Raw genomic sequence first — 25,983 nt, forward strand, 5'->3', positions numbered from 1 at the left:
CTTCAACAGTGCTGTGTGATAAATCCTGCAAGAGTTATATCACATTCTTGAGAAGACATGTGACAAATTTAGGGACTGTGACAGAAGGGACTCTCAAAGGAGAGTCGGCTCTCTGATCAAGACATATGAGTCTCTCACTTTATCAGATAATTGCACAGAACAAACCAAGCTGCTCCAAGAAAATAAGAAAGAAAAACTTTGTGTTCTCTCCTCAGAATATTATTTCATAGCTGCCACTTGATCTTCTATAGCCAGAAATGGTTGACAGTTTCAGTTTGGTCTTCAAGAACACATTGTCTCTTCTATCCATTGCTAAGAGAAGACTGTCAACAATATTGATTGCAAATGTTTCCATGCCCGAGCAGAAGCTGAGCTCCCAAACTCGAGACATGTGATTGGAATGCTGTACTCCATGCTCCATGGATGTTCTCACAGTGGACATGAGCTTGTTGGTAATTCACTTCGTGTTTTGCAGAGTTGTTGCTCACTGCTTATGAGATCCAAAAGCTCTAAGAAGGGATAATTCTTGCATTTACTATCAAGCTTTATGAACTTTATTTTAGTATTTGAGTTTTTAAAGATAGAAACACTATAAATGATACCTGAAAATTAAGAACACAAACACAAATTCAGATTTTAAATCCATAGACATGCCTGTTATTCCAACAGGATCCAACAGCTGTTGGTAAAAGAACTCATGTGTCTGTTCTTTTCCTTCCCTAGCAAACTCTGGAATGCATGTTTGTTAAACAAGTGCTCTACTATTTGAGTTCAGTCCACAGAATCATAAGGTGTTTTCATAGGTTTTTGTATGTTTGTTTGCTTGTTTGTTTGTTTGGCAAGGCCTTACTTACTACATTGTACATTCCGACCGAAAGCTTCCAATCTTGTTTGCTGGAAGTGCCAGTGCTATTACAGCTTTGTGCCACCACTACTCACATTTACTATTGTCACTAAAAAGTGGTACTTTCTTTCATGTTGACAATTCAAACTGTTGAACTCTTGTAAGCAATGACTTCTGTAAATTTAAAGTGTTTCTAATTCTTAAGTACCTCAAATAGAAACTTTACAAGTTGAAACATCATACACAAGTACAGAGATTTTCATACCACTGTATCTGGTTTGATTCAATTCAAGTATTGAATGATAGGAGATATTTGTAAAACTATTGGAAATACATTGTAAAGGAAACATAGCAGCTATTCGATCATTTGTACATACTCTTATTTTGGGAAACTGCATACATAGTCAAATTATAATAGAATAAAAGCTCAAATTAATAAATACTCTTCTTAACCTTATTGACTACATTCATATGCTCATTAGCAAAATGTCTGTGATCTGATATCTAGTGGGCGTGAGATAAAAATTAGCCAATTTGATTTGTAATATACTTCAGAGATTTTCATTCCTTTATTTAGAAAAGATGTTTTATAATCCTAATGATGTTAATTCAAATATGGTAGTTCAAACATTTAGTTTAAAAATCCAGGAATGTGTGGCTAGCACTTGTGAAGGTCCTGGTTCCATCATCACCTCTGCAAGCATTATTCATTTGAATAAAATTTATTTTTCCACTTAGCCATTCACTCTGCTAACTACATATAAGGTACAACAGCCTTTTAGGCAACTATATTGCTTCACTCAAATGGTCCAAGAACTAATTTACTAATAGTAAATTGCCATACAAATTGTTTTTGTGGTGTTTGTGTACATGCAAACTGTTGACTTGAGTCGACAGGACTTGAGAAATTTCCCAGAGCACATGAAATAGGCAAATAACACTAAAGCACACTTAATCTTGGACTGTTGCTCATACTGTTAATTTGCAAGGACTAATCCTAGTTTGGAGAATAGGGTTTTATTAAATTAATATTTTTTAATACTTGTAGTTAAAATCAAATGAAAATACAGTCCTTCAAAATGTTCTTTTCCTCGAGTCTTTTAAAGACACTCATCACTATAAAACACTTACATTTATTTCTTACAATAACATTAATTTGATAAATAATCAGGATGCAAAATGTTATATGATCCAACAGTGAGACTTGGAAATTACATTCTGTGTATCTAAGGATATACAGAAATGCCATAAACCATATCCAATAACATTGGCATCAGTGGTGGCATGGATATTAGTCATCAAAAACTTGTAGAGATTCAATTAGAAGCACTGAGGAAAGGAGACAAACTTTAAACGATGATCTTAGTATACTAACTAAACCAATAGATATCTATGATCATAGTTTCTTTGATTTAAGTACTGTTAGCTGTAGCCATTTTAAGCATTTTTCAGAGGTAAACTGCAGAGACTGACTGCAAAGAATGCAAAATAAAGAACTCCTTCACTGGAGTTTATTTGGACAAGAATATAATCAAATATCTTCTTTGCCCTGGAGAGACTGTATCCTGGGAAAAAAATAATGGAATATGTAAGATCATTTCTGAGAGCCCAGTACATAAAGCAAATAAAATCAGAGTTACCTTTTGAAGGAAGCAACAAAGGTAATGATTTTCCTACAACTTTTCAACAACTTTCTAATTCAGAGTTCAAGGAAACAATCTAAACATTTCCCAATTTAAACTAGAATTGTCAGTCAGTCTCTCCATGTGTTTTATGGGATTTGGGTGAATTTCAAAGTTCTTAAAAACAAAGGAGACTTTTAGACATTGAATTAAGAATGTGTTGGAGCCAGAAGTAACTGGAGTAAAGATTCCAATTGAGTATTCACAAAAAATCATTAAAATGTAATAAGAAGCAAGTTCTAGAATATTCATTGTGGCTCAGCTTTCCCAAGTGTAGCTTAGTAAATATATAATAAAAAATTAAATCAGGGATCATTCACATAATTTTAACAATGAGAAGAAGATTAGATAGCCTAGATACCTTCATATTTGGATCTATGTGATATTTCATGCCACAGATTACTGTATATAAGAGGATAGGGTTGGTAGAGCACTGATGAAGGAAAATTCCTATGCTAGAAAAAAATATAATCAGGAAGCTTTTCTCACGCTATAAGATACCAAAAATCTTATTTATTACAGGTTGCAATGGGCTAAGCTAAATAAATGGATAACTTTTGGAGAAAAAAAACATACCAATCTACACTCTGTGGACTAAAACATGAAAATTGCCTTAAGAGGAGCACAATTATGTGAGTGCTTTGACATTTTTGTATCTATCAAATGGCTTTTTCTAAATACAAAAGTTGCTTAACAAAACCTAGATACGTAAGGCCATATAGTATGATGCTAAATGAAAGGACCTCCAGGATATAGAAACAAAAGCCATATAATGAGTGATTGTTGTCCTTAATGTACTGTGTTATCTCTCATCTCTTTTGCTGTCCCTTGGTTATCTCATATTGTTACAGTATTTCACTTTGTTATCTGATATATTGGATATATGCATATTTGGTTATTTGAAATTGGATAGGGAAGGTGGGAAAACAAGATGAAGGGTGGGGTTGGGGGGGAGGGAAATGGAGAACAAGACATAAGGAATGGTATCAATGTATGTGAATTACTGAACCTTCTATCTGGCAAATATAATGTAACCCTTCTATTAATTACAATAAAAATATATGAAAAAAGTTGCTTAATAGACTATAAATAGACATAGGAAGACAATAGACCCATTTTATTAAAAACAAATTAAACTTTAATAATCTTAATTTGTAGGATAGTATTATTTTCTTTAATTTCTCATTAAAAAACTAGCTAGGAATGAAAGTGTCAATAATAATTCATGGTCATTAAATTCTGGGAGTCAGTATCTCTAAAAGTTAAGACTGCTATTTATATAGAGAGCAAAAATACCTCCTTTCAACATGCGATAATCACTAACAAGACAAACATAAATAGAAGTTTATGTTTAGAATGAACTTACTATAAAAGCAAAGCATCCTTCATGAATACAGTGTCATACAACAAAATTCACATGGAAATGATCAGTGAACAAGTCCTACAACCTCTGAACTGCTCAGTGTGACTTAAAAATAGGAATGGGTCATAACGAGGAAATACAAGAACTTGAGGAAGCAATTTATTTATAATGTTTGCTGTGACTCCCAAACCTTAAGGAGAGGCAGGTATTTAATAGAACTACCAGGACTGAATAAATGTGTTTAAGATCTCTGAGAAAAATAATTTCCACCAAGGTAGTCAAGCCCCAGGACAATTGCCAGTCTCTAAGAGGACATTGAGGCTCCTTGTTTCTGTCGAAAAGAGATGGGTCGTCCAGAATGGGTCAGAAGACAGAAGGCCTTGTGCCTCCCCCAGTGGAGGGGGAGATGCCCCAGTGATTCCTGCGGGCATTTCACTGTAGGGCCTGTTGTTCTGTCAGTAGCCCATTTGCAGAGGAAAGAAGCAGGGTAGATAGCAACAGGTGGGAGGGAAGACCAGTGGGATGGGAAGAAAACTGCAAGCAGCACCAAGAATATTTAGAGCTCGCAATGGCTCCTGTGAAAAGTAAAGTAATTTCAGCCATTTATTAAGTCAACCTCTCTAACGCTTTCGCTGAGGAGAGCATCAAGAAAGAACTTTCCATTGCCTGTCGTTCTCTGCCCTACCCAGTTCCAAACTCAAAGAGCCCTAAGTCAGAGCAGAGATTCACGAAGTAAGGAATTCTTGGAAAGAAGAATGGAGCCACCCTGCCCCTGTGCTGAAGCAGAGAAGAGCTTGGTATGGTCTAGGATGGGAAGAAGGTTGGCACAAGGGAGGATTACTTGTTTGTTTTGTGATGTAATTTTGATGAAGTCATTGAACATTTGTATCCTGGACAGATTTGTACACAGATTTCACACATGTTTATACAGATTTCATATTGGAACTGCAAAATGTGACTCAAACAACTGACCTAACTTTTCAACAGAAAAAAATAACTTAATTAAAATTAAAATTACACCATTGAAATTAGAAAGGAACTAGTAGTCTGGGTATTATGGCTCAATTTTTGTGATCTACAAATAAAGTAAAAAAAAACAACAATATTTTAAAAGGAGAAAAATGTCGGCAGAAATCAGTATACAGTTAAAATGTTAAGTAATTGTATTATTTTTCATTTGTTTAAATCATTTTCATAAAACTGATTTCCAGTTAGAATTAAAAAGGCCAAAATTTGTTTTATTCACAAAATCTAATAATTGAGAAATAGTTCACCATTGCTCACATGGTATGTGATCCAGCGTTTGTGCATTCTAAAAACTATCATATTAGTAACTGATTCTATTATATTAATATTTTCATCTGGTAGATTCTTAGGTTCATTAATATATTTTTGCATTCATTCAATGGACCTTTTATCAAGAAGTTATCCGTACTTAATAAGTCTGCTTTAAGCAGTGCGTTCAAATCTGGGAATGAAACAGACACATTAGCTCTTACTGAGGAAAAGGAGGCAGACATCAAACATGAATTATCCGGAAGCAAAACAACTGCAAGAAATAAAACCATTGAACTGGAAAAATACACCATTTTGTATTGGAGGTCTTAGAGCTCCACGTGGCAGACAGACCCTTGAAGAAATCCCTACAGTGAAGTCAGAGAGAAAGACCATGCAGATCTGCAGTAGAGAAAAAAAAATCAACCAAGAAATTCCAAAATCTGCCAGTCCTGAGTCAAGGAGGGGCCATTAGCTCTGAGCTGTGGGGAAGAAGAGGAAAAAAACCGCATCCTGATGGGGGCTGCAGAGTTGCTCTAGAAGGCAGGCTACCAGCAGGGGGTAGCTGTCAATCAAGGAGGGACAGCCACATCCATTTCCAGTCTATCTGCTTTTTTTTTTTCCCAGATAAAGAGCAACCACGTGTGTGGGTGGATTTCTGCTTGGATCCTGGACAGATGCTGAGTTAGAAAGTGTTCAGCCTGTACAGACAAGGAACCCTTGGTAGCCTTGTGACTGCAAATTGGAAAAGATGATTTTCTAAACCAGGTACTCTGATCTCAAAGGACTACCCTTTAAACAACAGTGTGTTGAAGGCTATTAAACATTCAGACCATTTGGAAATGGTTCACAGCATTCATTTACTTAATATCTGATTATGCATGCCATTTTATTATAGCAGAGTATATTAATTTTATCCATTAAAATATATTCACATAATAGGTTAGAATTGAGAAAGTCATAGCAAACTATAATCAGAATATACACTCTCCTTAGAGAACTAACATTTATACAACCCAGGAAACAGATGATCTAAAAGGAAAGAGTTGTTTGGAAGTAATGCCTACCAGAATGTTAGCTATGTCATTTGGTTTTGGCATAGCTTAGAAAACTGTTTATCCATAACCCTTTAATGCATAGATTATGGAAATTGTTCATTTCAAGTCCTTCTAAAAATACAAACCATCCCCCGTCAATCTTTCAACAAACTATCATCACAAACACTATGACAAAAAGACTTTTACATTCTAGATAATTCCAATGCTTTTTGTAGAGCGCTTGTGAATTAACATTGATTTTTGGTCTGAAAGCCATTTGAAGGTTTAAGAAAGACCACATGAAAAGTAATACATAACAATTAAATAGCTTTTTTTAGCAAGGATAAAAAGGACACAAATATTTTTTTATTATGGAGGTAATGTATAGAAGGGTTACAGTTACATTCACCAGATAGTGCTTGCATTACTTCTCACACATCGACACCCCTTCTCATATTTTTGTCCCTGTTTCACTTCTCCCACACCCTCCCAATCATCTTGTTTTCCCCTTCCTTTCCTGTTTCAAATAAACACATATACAATTTACCAGGTAACAAAGTCACATATATTAACATTATGAGATGAACCAAAGGGCAATAAAGGAGAAGAGAAATAACATAGTACATTAAGAATAATAATCACTCGAGATAAAGCTTTTGTTTCCATATCCTAGAGATCCTTTCATTTAGTCTCATCCTATATGGCCTTATGTATCTAGGGTTTGGAGTATTGTAATCCTCTGCTAGGAGAATCCTAGATGTGTATTAATTACTACAAATGAGGGCTATATGTCCTTTGAGTCTGGCTTACTTCCTTAATATGTTATTTTTCTAGGTCTTTCCATTTACTTATAAACGGGGTGATGTCATTCCTTCTGATGTCAGCATGGAATTCCATTGTGTATAAGTATCACATCTTCTTGATCTAATCATCTACTGAGGGTCATCTGGGTTGGTTCCATATCTTTGCTATGGTAAATAGTGCTGCAATGAACATTGTTGTGCTAGCGAATTTAGTATGTCCTTGTTTCTGGATGCTTGGGTAAATGCCAATGAGTGGAATTGCTGGGTCATAGGGGAGCTCTATGTTTAGTCTTTTGAGGAATTGCCATATGGCTACAAATATTATTACTTCAAGTCATTTCAGGAAACATTATTACCTAGTCACTGGTAATATTTAAAAACAATTTTTGTAAATGGGCTTGCCTTTTAATTTCATCTTTGAACAATTCATTATTAGTATATACAAATGCTACTGAAAAGGAACGCATATCACACTTAGAATATAATATACTCACTTTTCTTTGTTTTCATGGGTGAAAATTGTTGGAATGAAAAGCAAGTATGAGTCACAGAGCTTAAGCAAATACATACAGAATTGATTTTTTTAAGTGTGAAGTAAGTTTAATTCTGTTGAATTCTTACCATGTTGGATTCTTATTATTCCTTGTTAACCACATTTCCTTTATCCTCTAATAATATTAGTGTTTTGCCCTGTGTGTAATCAAGTAAAACACACAGTTCAATAGCTCATTTCAGTTAGGGATAAAAGGTTGGACAGATGGTTCTTAAAAGTTGTTACCTGGTAAGTTTCTCAAAGAAACTCATCTGTCCATGTGAGCACTCAATTTATTTGATAAATCAAATGGTTCTTTATTTAAGTGATAATGCAATTTATTACTAACATTATTAAATAAAACAGTTCCAGCAAAATGGCTATTTAAATAGGATTACTACTTTAATAATAATACATTGCAAAATTTTGCTTCACAGATCCTTTCCCAGCTGCTGAATCTTGGAAAACAGTAGCTTGAGAAGACTTTACTGAAAACAAACTGCCAACATGGATGGCAAAGTGCTATCCAACAGCACGAAAAGCACATTTCCAAAACAGATGATAATTATTCTATTCCTCACAGACTAGCACTGGTATGCCAGAGAGCAAGGACTTCTTGAGTGGGAAGTAAATTAATCTTTATTAATCTTTGTCATTGTGATTGTATAATGTCTGGATTTGAATATTCCCTTCTTTCCTCTTCCTCTGGCAATCAGAAGTGTGAAAATAAACCTCACGCCTTACAAGGAATGCTGAGGGTCGAAAAAGTGGATGTAATCATCTGAAGTAAAATGAAAAAATAAAGGAGAAAATAAAATATACACTGTGTCAGAGACCTAGACACTGTCTCGTATGTAAATATATTCACTGCTATATGTCAGGGCTAAGGAGATAGGAACTCAAAAGGGAAGGCAGGTGGCCAACATGCATGTACAAATTAAAAATTACTCATGCACATTTTTAGAAGCCTTTTTAGCGCTTAATTAATACCTTTAAAATTAACTCTTTGAATGATATGTGTACAGTCCCAATATGAAATTCCCATTAGGTGCTAATTAGGCAGTAAGGTCAAGTTCCACCATAAATAAATAAGCACAAACACAAACATATGCTTGCTGGAGCATCTTAACACTGCAGTGTTTGCATTTGCAGGTTTGGTGAGGGGCCCCCTGTTAAAGTATGCCATTCTAGGAGAAGAGAGAAAGGGTAATGTGTAAGCATCTCTACACATCCAGTCTTTCTTTTAATTATCCTTTCTTGATTAAAAACAGCCAGCAATTAGAAGAATGCATGGCCATCTAAGCACAGGTTGTGTGTTTAATTCCACACCTCAGTGAACAGGAATTTCACTTTTATTGCACTGTTGGCAATTTAGATCCTATATTCCATTAAAAAATTAGGGCTCAAAATATTGTTCATTGTGCTTTCTAAAAACACATTGAGGGTTGTTTGCCTTAAAAATTAAATTCTTATCTAAGCAATTATATGTATCCTAATTATCAACCTTTATATGTGTATTATGATTAGATGCATATGTGTATCTATTTTGTGACATCTACCTCACTTCTTCACATCTACTTTATGTTGTAATTTTTTAGATATGTATTTAGAAATGTTTTGTACTTCAAAGATATGGCTGTATACTTAGATATAGTTGTAAATGTGCAGATGTAAATATATTCATGGATATTGGTATGTATATGAAGGATTTCTTTCTTAAAGACGTATTAATAGATACACAATCTTAAGACTATAAAGATTGTAAGCAAGTTTAAATAATGTTGCCAACATATAACCTTGCCATCTTTGCCGAAACTCAGAACTTGAGCCATATGGACTCAGGAATCATAATTAAAGCCAGCAATGATTTTTTTTAATCCTTTTCTTTTCTACTTAGTTTGTCTTATCATTTTATGGAAGTTGAAGTCACACCCTGGGGGCAGTAGCCACAGACCATTTTATGCTGTGAGTTGTCTCTGGATTCATTCTGACCTCTTCTGTCTTGTCCTGGTTGGACTGAAGTGAGGGGATGGCTCCCCGAGTGGAGAATCCAGTCTGGCTGAGCTTCACCCCCTGCAGGGCTCCTGGAATGTGCCTGTAGATCTGTTGAGATTATTAGCTGCACCTAAGCAACCCAATTGTGAAATGCCTGCTGGCTATGTTCTAGTGTGAGGGGACGTCCCTGTGCAAATCATCTGTAAAACACTAATAATTTAAATTTCTTAAAATGTCTAAACTCAGATTTTTCCATTTAGATAAAGCTTATTTGTCAAATTTAAAGTTGAGTAAATTTAGCATCATCCATTGTCTTGGTTACAGTCCATTTAGGGAATTTGTCAGATGTCTTTGAGGTATATTGTGATGGGCAACTCCATTTCAAAACCACATTCTATGAATGAATCATTGGTTCAGCTGAGTGAAGTATTTCCATTGTGGAGATCTCATCACTTTTAACACTTGTCAAGATGACTTTCAGAACGTTCTTCATAAGAAAATAATAGTCTACCAAGGACATCAAAGAACTTTTGGGCCAGAATTGAGAAAATTAATAACTTAGCTGATTATTCATTAAGTGAGAAGACATATGCTGAGGTTTACAGATCTCATCTTTTCCTAAGGACAATGACACACAACAAGTTCATTAATTAAAAGGATTAAGACCAGTAATTTGAACGGTTTCTCTTCTGCTTCTTTCTTGTTAAAGTGTTTTGATATACGCTAATATTCTACCATGAATCAAACTCTCAAGGGGATATAAAATTTTAACATAGTAAAATTTCACCATAGCTCTGTGGTTTATTTTTTTTCTGGCTCATAGAATTCAAATATTAAATAGTGAAAAATTACATAGGGATGTCAAATTTCTTTAAAAAATCACACTAAATATATTTTCCTATCTTTTACCTAATTTTTCTTTTGCTTCACTATTTTACTTCATACAGTTAACATAATGATGATATTAAATTGGAAAGCTCAAAATTGTGAAAGTTCTCACTCTTTAATGAAAATATGGCTTGAGATTAAATCCAAATTTCTCTGTATCTCTTTGCCAAAGTATATACATAGAACATGGAGCACTGTAGCTATCGAATTTTAAAACTAATCAGTATTAGTATTCAATGTAATGGCAATTATGCCAGTATCAGAAAATGGAGTGGAAAGTTTAACCATTCATGCATTAGTTTACCACTTTTTTTAGTTGAATTAAATACAAATGTTGCCTGAGCTATGATTCTGCTAGAATGTGCTCATTGTTTCACATACACATCTTGATTTCCAGGAAAAGGAAGCTCTGAAATGCCCAGGTCTTGATTTGATACGTCTAGTTACAAAGGGCCAACCCAAGCCAGTCACCTAACCTCTGATACCTTTCCCTGTCCTTGACAGAGACAGAATGTTTCCAATTCCTGTTATGAACTTCTGTCCACCATCCCTGGCTCATGATGCTATATTAACTTTGGTACCCTCACTATTTATTACCTTCATCATCATCATCGTTCGCAACATTTTTCTCATCATCTTCACATCATCACCATTATTTTCATGATGATGTGATCAGAAACAATAATCCATTAATATTTAGAAATTTATCTAGCACACTCTACTTCATTTTTGATTTTCAAAATGTATCAGTCATAAAACAGTAAGGAACCCAGTTTTTGTTTGTAATTTCTGGAAAACATATGGATTGAATTCCATATGAAAATTTCATTCAAAATTGGCATCATGCTTTTTTTGGTTTTTCCTAAAATACATTTAAAAATGGACCAACTGTCTTATATTTCTTAGAGATTGTTATATTGTTTTATTAGTGTTCCTGTTTTTTACATAAGCATCTTGAACAAAGACTATAAACATCAGTTGTGAATGTGTTTGATGTCTCATAATTTTCAGTAATTAAATCAGTTATGGGTATGGAATAAAGCAAATATTTTTGTTGATTTTATAAATGACCAAAATTTCTTCATTTTTAACATCACTGAATTATTGAGGAGATACACAGGATATCTGTTCTAAGGAACTGGATTCAGACTACTGAGCATGTTTCCAGAAGATAAATTTAAAATTCTCAAATCTATCTCCTAATACATATAGGTTCTTACCTCAAGCACTGAACATCTTTAAAGCTCTGTTTTCTTATTTGATACTGCAAAAATTCAGCAAACAAACAGAACGTGAAACCCAGCCATTTGTTTTTGCTGTAAAAATGAATTAATATAAAATTTGAAACTCTGTCCTAATCTACAAATCTGTGTGCGTTAAGACGGATGTGCTTATAACTTGACCAGATTTTAAAAAGTAAAACCTTATGGTCAAATTAGTGAGGGCACATGGTTAAAGAAAATACAATGTATTCCCATATTCAGGAAACAACTAATTTAGAATAATTATGTGAAGTCGCTCAGATGTCAGTATTGTGTGTCTGTATGTGCATGTGTGTGCAAGCATATGCGCATGCGCCTTCTTTAATGGCTTTATGTCCTCTAAATATTATCTATCATCGTTAATCATTGCTTTTCAAAATCCTCTGTGCATGCTTTCTCCTGCCTTTTTCTTTTGGCGTGAAAACTGCAGAGAATGCAGGGCAGGAAGAGCTCTTCTCCCCTCCCCTCTGCTCTGCCTCACCTTCCACCTTTTCTTCCCAGGCACTCTGTAATTAACATGTCCTTGGATTTCTTTTCTTCTCTCCATCAGCCTTGACAAGAAGATGGACCCTGAGCTACAGAGGATGTGTCATTGTTCGGGAAGCACTTGCCCAACAGGATTTCCATGTTAATTGTGAAAAGGCGGCATGGGGTATGGATCTTTGATGAACTAAAATTACTGTTGTGCCATGATGTAAAAGGCCCTTTAATTTTGCCATCTGGGTCTAATTGACAGAGAATGACTAAGAATTGTAGGTTGGAGAACTGATGAACTTTGCATATGGACAATTAACTAGAAGGAGAACAATTCAGTTTGGAAAATTGTGGGTAGCTCGACAGAGGAAATGTGCGCTGCCTTTGGCACACACAGCCATTTTTCCGTCAAGGAGACAAGACTTATGCTGAGCTGAGCGGGAGCTTGGGCCATCGGGGTCAGGGCATTTGAACTTAAGCACAGATTTTTGGCAGATTTTATTCTGGGATCTTCGGGTTTTCCCTGACCCCTCTCTTCTCTCATGACAGCAAAGTGCCACGCTGCCAGGTCTGAGATGGGAATGAAGTGTCTCATGCAGTATTCCATAAACACACATTCTGCACAGAAAAAAATTAAGGAAATACATCATACTCGTGTGAATTTTTAACTGAACAGGAATTGACTTACTCCAAAATCAAGTCCTATTTTCAAAAAAGCATGAATGAATTAGATATTTTTTTTTGCCAGTCCTGGGCTTGAGCTCAGGGCCTGAGCACTGTCCTTGGACTTTCTCAAGGCTAGAGCTCTTCCACTTGAGCCTCAGCACCACTTCTGGCTTTTTTCTATGTATGTGGTACCAAGGAATCGAACCCGGGTCTTCATGCATGTTAGGCAAGCACTTTAACCACTAGGCCAAACTCCCGGCCCATGAATTAGATATTTTGAAAACAATTTACTAGAACAAGTAAAAAGAGTTATTCATTTAGTCTAATGTATTCCACGTCCAACGAACTGGATAGACCTGGAAAGAATTGAGTTTTCTCTCATATGTGTTTTCTGTACATTGATCAATGTACATAATACAGCTGTATCCAAGTCTATACTTAAGTATGAACTCAACAATGATATTTGCAAGGGAAATTTCAAACAGTATAATTTCTTTAGAAAAGAAACTCATAGTGCGACAAAATGAATACTGAGAAACTGGCACCTGATAGATATGGGTTGGAATCAACCGGGAGTTAGGTGAATGAAGAGAGGACGTGAGTGATAATTCAGTCAAAATAGCCAATGCATATCCTATGAAGTTAAGGAAATTGACAGGAGGAGTTAGACTAGCAAGGAAGGGGGAGAAAGCTGAAAGGGTGACATTGACCAACATGCATGGAACTTAGAGACTGATTCTTTGAATGGTAACTCCTTCATACAACCACATAAAGATAATACAAATATAATTTTAGGAAGTTATTCATAATGATTTTCAAATAGCATTTTATTCACTGTTTTTTTAGCTTTAACTGCATTTCTTGCCTTCTTTCTTTTTTATTTTTTAATTTGTTTCAAATTAAGTCATTTGAATGGAGATGTAGCCTAAGTTCCTGCCTCTAAATTCAGCATTACATTGACCAAGGAAAAATTACTTTTCTGTTTCACTGCATAGCCAATGAAAACACACATGTTTTCTTTAAAAACTCATACGGAGTGAATTTACAAAACAAGTAAACTTGAGGGCTTGCTTATTTTGTTAAAAATGTTTTAAATGCAGATTCCTTTGTGCTCTTCAGGACTTAAAACAGTGTTGCGCATAAGAATCACTTCCAGTCACTTGGATGTGTGATTTATGGAGAGCCCTGCCTGTGGTACAGAGCTGTCTGCTGCCCCAGTTTGCACTTCCTCCACAGCTGCTGTCTGTCCTGCCTAGTGCATCTGCTGAGCAGGTACTGTACAAATCTGAGGCCTCTCTCATTGCTCCGCGATCAAGACCAAAGACACACAATAAGCCATATGATGTCAAGCCATATGAAATGCTCACTTTTTTTTTAAAGGATACTGGTTTTGTACATTTCAGATTACACATGGGTGAGGACACCCAAGAATAAATTCCTCAGAGGAAGGGATTTACATTTCCTATATGAAATATATTTGCAAAGAAGGAAAAGAATTTTTCAGTAATTCCTTAGAAGGCCTCAGGATGAAACATTTGCCCTGGGTAAACTACTTGATAGTTTAGTAAGAATGTTTCTCACTATTCATCATGTTTGGCATTGGATAAACCCTGCACATATACTGTAGAATGTATGTTTTGAGAGTTTGTTTGACAAGCCTCGTGTTTCTGCTTAGCTCTTGCAATGATATGATATCATCAACAGTTAGAAGGAAAAGAGGAAAAGTATCTCTTAAGGAAAATTATAATATATTTGTATGTGCTCAAAGTTGTCGCTTCAAAAATTATTAAAGACCATGTTTAAGTTGGATATGCACTCTCCGATACATGTCAGAATCAATTACCTTTTTATTAAAACCATCCTATAAACCCCATATAAACCCCAGCTCGTACACATCACCCGTTGAAATATAAGAGATTGCTAAACTCTTCTTCGTTGAGCCAGTCAGCATGATTGACATTAGGAAGCCACTATCCCTTACAGAATTCTAGCATTTAATTTGAATAATGAATGCCTTTGGAAACAGAGGTATGGGCTGTCCAGATTCGGCATTTCCAACACTGGAAAGGAACCACCTCGTGTCACTGCATCGAGCATGGCTGCTTAGGAAGCTTTCTCAGTCTCATTTCTGCTATGTTTAAAAGAATGAAAGAAAAAAGAAAAGAAAAGGCAATATACTTCCTGAGATTCAAATAGCGCTCCCCATGTGTCTTCTGTACACTACTATTAGCCAGGGATGAGATATTCCATACACTGATATCAGCCTCCTATTTCTCCCCATGCCTGCCAAAACATCTTCATTTAATAACAGCCTAACACAGGTCTTCCTGTCCTTCCCCTTATATAAATGTATTCCTCTTCCTGGGATTTATTAACATCACCAATGCTGTCTCCTAGGTAAAAGATTAATTACTTGGCTGTGATTCACAGAAATGGAGTAGCAACTAAATTACGGAGGGGATATATCTGAAGATCAGTTATTGTTATGTCACAGCTAAAACACTTTCAAGCAAGAAATAAAGTGTCTTGAAGATAGTAGCATGCTTCTGTGTCAGGGCAGAACAATTCAAATGTTCTTTTTTTTTTAAGTGGATAGGTAAGCAAAAACATCAGTAGACCAATAACTGCTGCCTGCTTATCGCTGATAAATGGCTTCAGACTTTATCTCAGTGCCTACCCATTAGTGAATACCTCTTTGTTGCTCATTAATTAAATTTGGGTTAGCTATAATTCTGTGAACCCTCAATAATGGATAGGTGCTAAGGGAGAAACAAATCTCACTTCTAATTAAAGGGATAATTGTGATTTTAGTCTTTAAAGTTTGTTTTATCCAAAAATGCTATTTCTGAGCTGATGCTTTATTTCCTAGCTTCTTTCAGGAAACACATAACTCAGGAATCTCATAAAACATGAAATAGAAAGTTAGCTCTCATATCACATAAAGCATATTGTCATCATTACTTATTACCCTTAACAAATACTATGAATGATTTACTCACTACTCTGTCTCAATTTCATGAATTGTTTTCCCAAGTGGGTAGGAAGGAGGAATTATTTTCAGGGACTGGAGAAGGCATCTTTGAGAGGAGTCAACTGAACTCCATCCTGGGACTGGTGGAGCTTTGCATGATACTGTTAGAAGAACAGCACTGAAGTGAGAGCACACTAGGTTCAAAGCTTTGCAAGGCATACCTACATTTTCCCATTACTGCTTTACTGCCTTTCCTAAATAACAGAAAACACAAACAGGGATGGAAATAATGCAACTGTGATACTCATTCGACACTGCACAAAATGAACAGGACACCTTGGAGGTGGGAACTGAAGAGAAAGACTGGGAGAGAGCAAAGGAAGGGGAGGAATGGTTCAAAATAAATTGTACTCATTACTCTTTACCTGATGCATGTAACTCCTTTGCATATCAACTCTACAGTAGCAATAAAACAGATAAAGAAGAGAAAATAAGCAAAAAGAGGCAAATTACTCAATAAGTGTGCTGTGAATAAAAAACAAATATCAGAAGACACATAAATACACACACATACAGACACAATTCTGCATATAAAAGAATACCTAAGAAAGTTGAAATACAAGGTTCTCTTGGCCAATAATGGTTGGTCAAATCATGCAACTCAAATTCTAGCTTTTCCTTGGATTAGAAAACATTATCTTTAAAAATGTCCATGCAAAACAAAAGAATCTACCAAAGCAATGCTTGTCCCTCCAAAATCCAATGGTATTTCTTACGGAAATAGAGAAAATAATTATAAAATTCATATGGAACCATAAAGACTCCAAGTAGCAGAGCTAACTGAAGGCACTGCACTTCCTGATGACAAAATACAATGCCCGGCTATCATAATCAGAGCAGACCTAGAAAACAAGAGGGCCAATTAGAGAGCAGACACACTCACACACACACACACACACACACACACACACACACACACACATCTGAGCAGGGTTTTACGAGTCTGCAGTGAGTAAAAGTCAGCTCGTTGTGGAGAAAGATGAAAACACACAAGCCAGAGAATGAACTTGAATGGGCTTTTACCTTGTATTATACATGAAAACAAATATAGTAAAGGCTTATAAAGAAACTTCTACAATAATAATAAAAAAAAAACTTCCAGGAGAAAGTTAACGCTAATGTGGTGAAAATGCACTTCTGTAATCCAGTGCTTTGGAGGCTATGACATGAGGAGCTCAAATTTCCTGGACAGGCTGAGCTACACAGTGAGATACAGCTATCAAAATACTTATGTACAAATACATATATATTTACATACATGCATACACACATCATGCACATGGACATAAGATCTTGGTGAAAGAACGCATGCGTACCTGCATGTGCGCACGTTTCCTCCTTTAGGAAAAAGGCCACTGGAAAAGGGACTGGGATATATTCTCCACTCTCATTCAAACTCCAAATATCATTCAAACTGCAATCGGAGAAGATGCTAATGAAGCAAATTTTTGAATGAAAGATTTGGTTGCAGAACAGCGTCCTTCCTGAGGATCATACAGAAAAATAACCCCATGGGAAGTTTACTGGGAGTACTTGTCATGAAATTAAAATAACTGGGAATGCTATGGTGTTTGCACTCTGAGACACAAAAAATCTCAGCACTGCAGTCAGACACATAATAAATCAAGGAGCTATTCAGAAGCCTAAACTTGATTCAAGTAATAAAATGATAATTATAGAGCTGACAAATTATTGATTACTTTGTCAAATTTTTGGAAAATATCAAAGCACAAGGAAGCCTCTCTGATGAATAGCGTTACTTCTTTCTAGCGATAGATCCAGAAGTAATTATCTTTTGTTAAACTTTACAGGTGAATTTTATTAGAAATTTAACATAACCAGAGAGCTTATGCCTTAAACTGTTTAATATTTTAAAAGTATGTGTAAACTTACATTTTTCCTGCTGGGTATTAGAAATTTCTCAAAGAGTTTTGGTTAAGTGAAGTGCTCACCTATTAAATGTGTGCCTCAGTCTCCCAAATGCTGGAATGCCACGTGTCAATCACCATGCTCAGAGCCCTAAAGATTTTTTTTAATTTTTTTCATATATTTTTATTATAATTAATAGAAGTGTTACATTATATTCACCAGATAGAAGGTGCATTACTTCACACACATTGATAACCTTTCTCATGTCTTGGTCCCCATTTCCCTCCCCCACACACCCACACCTCATCTTGTTTTCCCCCCTTCCCTATCCAATTTCAAATAACCAAATATGCATATATCCAATAAATCAGATAACAAAGTGAAATACTGTAACAATATGAGATAACCAAGGGACAGCAAAAGAGATGAGAGATAACATAGTACATCAAGGACAATCACTCATTATATGGCTTTTGTTTTTATATCCTAGAGGTCCTTACATTTAGCATCACACTGTATGCCCTTATATATCTAGGTTTTGCTCTATTATAAATCTCTGCTAGGAGAGCCCAAGGTTTCTACTAATTATGACAAATGAGGGAAACCATTGAGCCCATGTTCCTTTGAGTCTGGCTTACTTCACTTAATATGACTTTTTTCCAAGTCTTTCCATTTCCTAACAAATGGGGCAATGTCGTTCTTTCTGACAGCAGCATAGAATTCCATTGTGTACAAATACCACATCTTGTTGATCCACTCATCAACTGAGGGACATCTGGGTTGGTTCCATATCTTTGCTATGGTATATAGTGCTGCAACGAACATCATTATGCTGGTGGATTTAGTATGTCCTTGTTTCTGGATGGTTGGGTAAAGGCCAAGTAGTGGAATTGCTGGGTCATAGGGGAGCTCTATATGTAGTCTTTTGAGGCACTGCCATACTGCTTTCCATAATGGTTTTGAACAAGTTTGCACTCCCACCAACAGTGTAGTAGTGATCCCTCCTGGCCACATCCCCTCCAGCATCTGTTGCTATTAGATTTCTTGATTATGGCCATTCTAACTGGAGTGAGGAGGAATCTAATTAATAATTAATTATGTTTTCTGGATAAAACTACCCAGAAACATTTTTGAACAATAGAATAATAATCTCTAGTAAATACTGTCCATCACTGGTGACATTAAGGTAATATTCAGAGATTAATAAGGAAAACATCATTTTTGCTACCATTTCTCAGTACCCAATGGACTATATGAATTGCATGGAAAACATCTATAATTTAAAATATTGAAAAGCATCTCAGGTAAGTAGTCTAACATGAAATGTGTTGCTAAGCAGTATTTAAGTCCAATTCTAAAATATGACATTCAACATATCTTAGGATCATATTACCATAAGATAATATATTTACTATGTAAAACTAATAAATATAGTATAATATAAAATAAATATAATTACATTACAACCATAAGATCTTCACTCTAACTAATCTCCTCATGGGGACTAAATTCTATCACTGAGAATCTATTGCCCTTATGAAAATTCAAAAGCAATAAAACATTAGCAAAATGAGTTATTTTGTACTGACATCAATTTACTTCAAAGATGATTATCTTTCTGGATTTTTCAGGAGTGTTTGCTGAGTCAAATTTAAATGGTCTCTGCAATTCTACCACACATGGAAAATATAACATAAAGTGTGTTAAATAGAAAATGTAAATGTAGAACATTCATCATTATATGTTAATTATGTATAACACAATTATTATTTAATTAATATTAATTATGGGATCCAAACTACTTTATTTTAAATTTTAATTAGATCTAAAAATTTACTATGTAAATATTAATAGGTGTTACTATTTTATTTTTTGTCGGTCATGAGATTTGAACTCTGGGCTTGGGTATTGCGCCTGACCTCTTCATTTCAAGGCTACATCCTACCCCTTGAGCCACAATGCCAATTCTGGTTTTTCTGGTGATTAATTGGAGATCAGAGTTTCACAGATATTTTAGTGCCTGGGCAGGCTTTGAACTGTGATCCTCAGAGCTCAGCCTCCTGAGTAGCTAGGGTTACAGACCTGAGCTGTTGCACCAGGCTTGAGATGCTACTATTTTTAATCATGAGGATATTGGTCAGTAATACAAAGCTATTTAAGTAGCAAATGTTGGTGAATAAAATATTGAAATACAGTACAACTCATCCAACAATTACATGATTATTTTGAAAGAAGAGAGTTAGGCATTATCATGTAGATTTTATTTTTTATAACTAAAGTATAGTAACATATTCAGCTCCTTCATTGGATAAGATGTGGGGGTATTTATCCCTAACATCATTCCTATTCTTTATCTAAGATAAATGCTCTATTCTCCAAAATGGGTTGATGTTCCCATGGTAATTAGCAAAAGCAACCATTAACAATTCATAATAGAATTCAGTAAGAATCTTAGAGCAGGCAACAAGGAATTGTGTTACACAAATAAACTCTTGCCTGCTTCCTGCTTTTTTCTTTTAATAAAATACTTTATTATCTTTAATTTGTACACAGGAGGTGCCATATGACAAGGAAGTTTATAAATACGATAATTTTTGAACAGTGTCACCCTTCAACCTTCTCATCCTCCCTTCAACCTATCCCTTCCCTTACTGTTGATAAGAAATGATAAACGATTAAATCAGAGCTATTTGTTTAGATAGACAGCTCATTTATTTAGGTATGCAATTGTATATGATTATTTCATTGTTACAAGGCTGAGTTAAGTAATTGTGAAAAACTTCTCTCCAAGGAGAATATATTTCTGTATGTATAGGCATTGTTCTTTCATTCTGTACAGATTTTCTGGTTGATATTTAAGAATTCTCTGGACTGTTTAAACTGCCAAACATATGTGGTCCATGTAGCTACTGATTCTTTCAAATGTGTGTAGCAGCACTGGAATTCACAAGCATTTCTGGAACACATATGCATTTCACATTTCATACATAAATCCTCTCTCTTTTGAACAGCACTGTGGTCTAATTACAATCTGTGTATTTCCTTTCTTCTGTAGTGTTGAAAGCTTGGAAAGCATGGCAGTTTTGTAGTATTTTTTTAAGGACACACACACACACTCACACACACACACACACACTCACACACTCACACACAACTGTTCTCCTGAAGTGAGACCTGGAGACATGCAACTTAGATACACCACATATAGGAAAGTCTGTGTGAGACTCCGACACAAATTATCCTGCACTTGAGGCATCGCTCCAGGGATAAGAAAGGGCATCAGCCATGAGTAAGAAAGCTGAGCGAAAGCTCAAGGTCCTGAGATCAAGCCCCAGTATTTGTGCAAAAAGAAAAAAAAGTCTCAATAAAATTAAGTTCATGAAGAAACTGTAAGTAAAATGTCAGCCACCTTCTAGTGGGTTAGAGGGGAGAATGAATCACGGGACAATTTTATCCTGAGAAAAGTCCCAAGAGTATCCTCACTTGCCAAAAATTGTATTTAAAATGTCATAATGATTCTTTCACTTTAAGAAAATGAAAATAAGTGAGCTTGAATATAAACGAGACTCAACACAAAACGGGCCCAACGGTAAGGTACTGGAACTGTCTACAAAGATTTTTACAGAAATAAACCTCTTGGTTTGAGTCTATTCTTCCAAAGAGGCCACACTGTCTTCCATCCCTCTCCATGTGCATATTTCTGTCCTGATGTATGTTGGTCTATTCCTCTGACCTTGAAACATCGCAGATAAAGTGGATGCTTTCTTTTGCCATGAGGCCCCTCGGGCTCTGGGGAAGAAGCTGTCTCACTTCTGCCTCCTTTCCTCTTCTCGGGGGTCTCTCCTCACACCTTCCTCTGCCAATCACTACGAGGTCTTCCCTGAGGTTGGTAAAAGTTGTGATTCATCTCAGGACATTTTTCTTTTTCGGGTAAGTGTTGAGATTTAACAGCAATTGAAAAGAATGATTCAAAGAGCCCTCCACTTATAGACTGCCACCCCTCCGATGCTGTTGGGGGTTCCTGAGCCTTTTCCCCAGCTATGCAAGGGGGCTCCAGGGAGTGGTGTCCAGCTTACAGATCCAGCCCTAACACTCGTGTTCCAATGAACACACTGGTTATCTGCATCTGCACTTATTCCACGGAGAATTTTATTCATTTTCAAAATAGGAAAAGTACTATCCTTCTTATTCTTTTATGATCACATTAACGTTATTCAATCATTTTATGCATTGAATTATAACTGAATTCACTGCTCTTGTCCCTGGTATTTCTCATGTCCATACCACAGTATTTTCTATATTCTATAACAGAATGTTTTTATTTTATATTCTTTTCTCTTTCCCATACTATTATTAGCACCATTAGGAATGCAGTTATTCTTATTCTGAAGTGAATTTACACACTGTTACATACATTGAACTGTTCTTGCTCCTACAAGGTGAGCAGATAAGGAATGGGCTGCTTAAAATTGCCCTAAGTGAAATCAGTCACATTAGAATTAGTAGGGGTTTGAATATTGCCTTAAATGTTAACACATTTCAGTCTTCAAAGAACTCTAACGGGAAGAGTTCAGTTGCAAATGTGTGAAGTATAGCTGCTCGAATGACTGTAATCAAATTAGAGAATCAATTCATTTCATTATTAAGTGTGGCCATACATATCGGATGTTAAGCACACATTGCAGAAACAGAATATGAGGAAGTTTTGAGACTTTATTGAAAGCAAGCACATGGTTTCACATTTGGGCAGGGGAAGGAGGACATGACCTCAGAGAGCTCAAAACCAGTGCCTGTGATGCTGATGGTCAGAGGTCAAGGAAGGTTGGTGGTTGGAAGAAGAGGGAGGGGTCAATTAGAAGAACACATGTCATTAAACCCGTACTTAGAGTTTTTCATCTTCAGTGAAAAACATATTTAGTTATTACTTCTGACCCAGAGGTGATGGAATGTCAATTACTTCCATTTGTTCATTTTAGAAAGTTTGCGTGATTGACCATGCAATACAAAAATTAGGACTTCAATTCTGAAGTCATAAATGCTTCTTTTATTTTTTTACCTTAATAAGTTACAGAAGATTATAAAAATCTATGTCAATATGGCTACAGTGGAGAAGAAATAAAAGAAAGAATCCTTAATTAAGCTATAAAAATCTAAGGGGAGGTTTAAATGTTTCTATACTTGAGAGGAAATAAAAGAATACAATGCTGACAGTAAATTTATCACAGAAAACACACGCCCTATGAATGTCAGCTTTTAGAGCTATCTAAAATTTCCATTATATTATGTTTTACCCTGAGTCTCTTATATTTACAAATAGGAAAACCTTATTCATTAGAAATTGACTATTCCTTTTACTTTGCATAATAAATGATTTGTTCATATTATACACTGAAGCTGTCCTGGTTTTCTAGATGTTTGTTATGATTCTAAAATCCCTTGTGTTTAAACAAACGCAGTTCATGAATCAATCTATGAAATAGTAAAAAAGAAAAGTGCAGATAACTATAAAAATACTAGACATTTCGTGCTTTAGGAAACTGTCTGATTACAACCAATGTAAGTTTTAAAAATAACTAGACATTTGTAGACTAATTTTCAAAGATTAGTCCATTTATCTGCGCTTGTTAAACTCTGCAGTAGACTGGAACCAATTAAATAAATAACTCTAATTCTATATTATTAACTTCAAAAGTCCTCAGTCATGATCACTGCAGTGCCACGAGAAGCGATTTATTTTTTCAAAGCACAATTCTATTCACCCACAAAGAGAAGTATAATTTGGCACATTTTGATGGAGTCAACATATATCTGACTAGATATAGTCAACTGAATTTTCCATAGTACATCTCTACATAGTTCTGTCTTTTAAATCTACAGTGGTACCCAGACAAACAGATAGATTAGCTTTGAAAATCCATTGTTGTATTTATGTAAAATAGACTTGTTTCTAGATTCAAAATGTGACATTCCATTTAATAATTCAATTTGAAATATGCCCTCAATCTCATGAAAACAAAATTTCATGTCTACTCAGTCTTTGTGAAGTGGCATAGAAAAGAATTAAAATGAAGGGACTTTATTCAGAGGCTCTCTTCTACTGCTTGGCAAAATGCTTGACACAAACAGAATACTCTGGGTATTCACAGATGGCTCAGCAGGGATAGAAATGTTGATAGTTTTATTTCACATTTCAATAGGAATTCAAAGCTTAAGTTCTTTAATTAAACCTAATTTATCCTGTGTTGGTTAAGCCAGAAATCAATGTAAGTTAAACACAATATATTAAAATGAGTGTTTGAGATAACATACTTTCCAATGGAAACATTTGTTGACTCTGAAAGTCTTGATTAGAAATTAAAAATTAATGTGAGTACCCTTTACGGGGTCACTAACTACAATAGTAACTGAAGTATTCATGGTACTGAACTTGAAGGAGATTTGGATATTTGATTTTTTTAGGAGATAACATCTCTCTTCTTTCTCTTTATCTTCTTTTATCTGTCTGTCCGTCTTGCTGGCTTTCTATGTGTATTATCTACCTGTCATCTATCCGTTTAAATCACCCAACAATCCATCCCACAGACATGCATTGCATAGCTGTATTTCAAGAAACAATAGACTTAGTATTAAATATCTGTTTATACATCACAAAGAATAGAGGCAAATATGACAATAGTAACTTTTCATATTCACAAAGGCACCTTAGAATACATCAAATGCCTTTGTGATTAATATTGTGTATATCATAATCTAAGATTCTTATATATTATGAAGACAATTCAGGGCTGCATTGGAAAAACATCCTAGTTTTATTTTTTTCCTTTATTTTTTGTCTCTGGCAATCTTTATCTATTACATTTTATCTATTACATTTTAAAATCACTTTTGTGGAGATTTTGAGCTAATATTTAGCCACTGAATTTCTCTGACTTCAGTTTCCCATTTAAAAACAATTATTTATTTCTTTGTACTGAGTCTTAGTAAGATTGAAATATGAAACCTGTACAATAGTGTGTGTATGTGTGTGTGTGTGTGTGTGTGTGTGTGTGTGTGTGCGTGTGTGCATTTTCAAGACCAGAGTATTTGTTCTGTTAGATATTTTCTTGTTATTAAATGGATCATGAAATCATTAGGACAGAAACCCTCCCTTTGCATTCTGGGTCTTCTACTTGTACTAAACGACCCCTGTCAGGTCAGTGTTCTTAGAGCTACTCACACTCCAATAATACTCCTCTTTGTGGAAGCAGGTGGCCACTTTTGAAGGCAGAATTCTTCAAGAGTGCTCAAAACCACTCCAGAAAATTGCTTTCAAGGCTTGTTGCTCAAATTTACACATTTATTAGTGTCACTGCTTATTGGTTATTTGGAAAGATGAAAGGAAGGAAAACTACTATTTCTTGATGGAATGATTTAAACTACTTCCCTCACATCCACCAAATTCTAGAATATTGCCATAATGTGATAGGAGATGGCACCTCAGTTAACTATAAAGACCAATGCAGAAGTCACATTGTGTTCATTTTCTGTTCGTATGAAGTGTTTGTCATGTATCTGTCATTCATGTATCAATGTATCTTATACGTATTTATCTTCTACCTCTCCTTCCAAATGAAGGCATTCTAAAAGTTATAAACTTAGAATCAATTACTAAAATTGTTTGCTGAAGAGTGTAGCTATAATTAATTAATATGGCATTTTTTTCATCTGAGATAAGAAATGGCAAAACTCTTTAAAGAGTACTTAAGTGTCAGTTATAATTCATAAATTCTTCAGGTAAAGATAATTAAAAGTACCTGACAATTATGTATCATATATTTTCCTCATTAGTGATTTTAATACATTTCAATTTGCCCACACAATCCAGAGAAGTAATCATTATTTTTCAGATGAGTAAATTTCATCACTTTTCCCAGGGCCACATCTGACATAAGAGACTTGTGAATACATCAACCTGTTCCCTCATCTACAGGGAAGTTCAGACTACTCAAACATCCCTAGTTCTTGTTAAATGACTTCAATTTTTTTAAATATTTCTGTAACCTGCTATCAGAGGAACTGGACTATGTTCCTTTAACTTCACTTGGAATTTGTACAGCAAAATCTTAAACAAAGAATCCTACAATTGACTGTAACAATAAGGCTCTGTTAAAACACATGACTTCTTCAGAGGATGCAATGGTTTTGAAAAAATTATATTGTATTTTAGATGTTACAGAAACATTGTAGTTTTACTCTAGAGCTTAATTCATCATATCGATCTTC

The sequence above is a fragment of the Megascapheus bottae genome, chromosome 11, assembly GCF_031878675.1.
Source record: "Megascapheus bottae isolate mThoBot1 chromosome 11, mThoBot2.hap1, whole genome shotgun sequence".
Taxonomy (NCBI): Eukaryota; Metazoa; Chordata; class Mammalia; order Rodentia; family Geomyidae; genus Megascapheus; species Megascapheus bottae.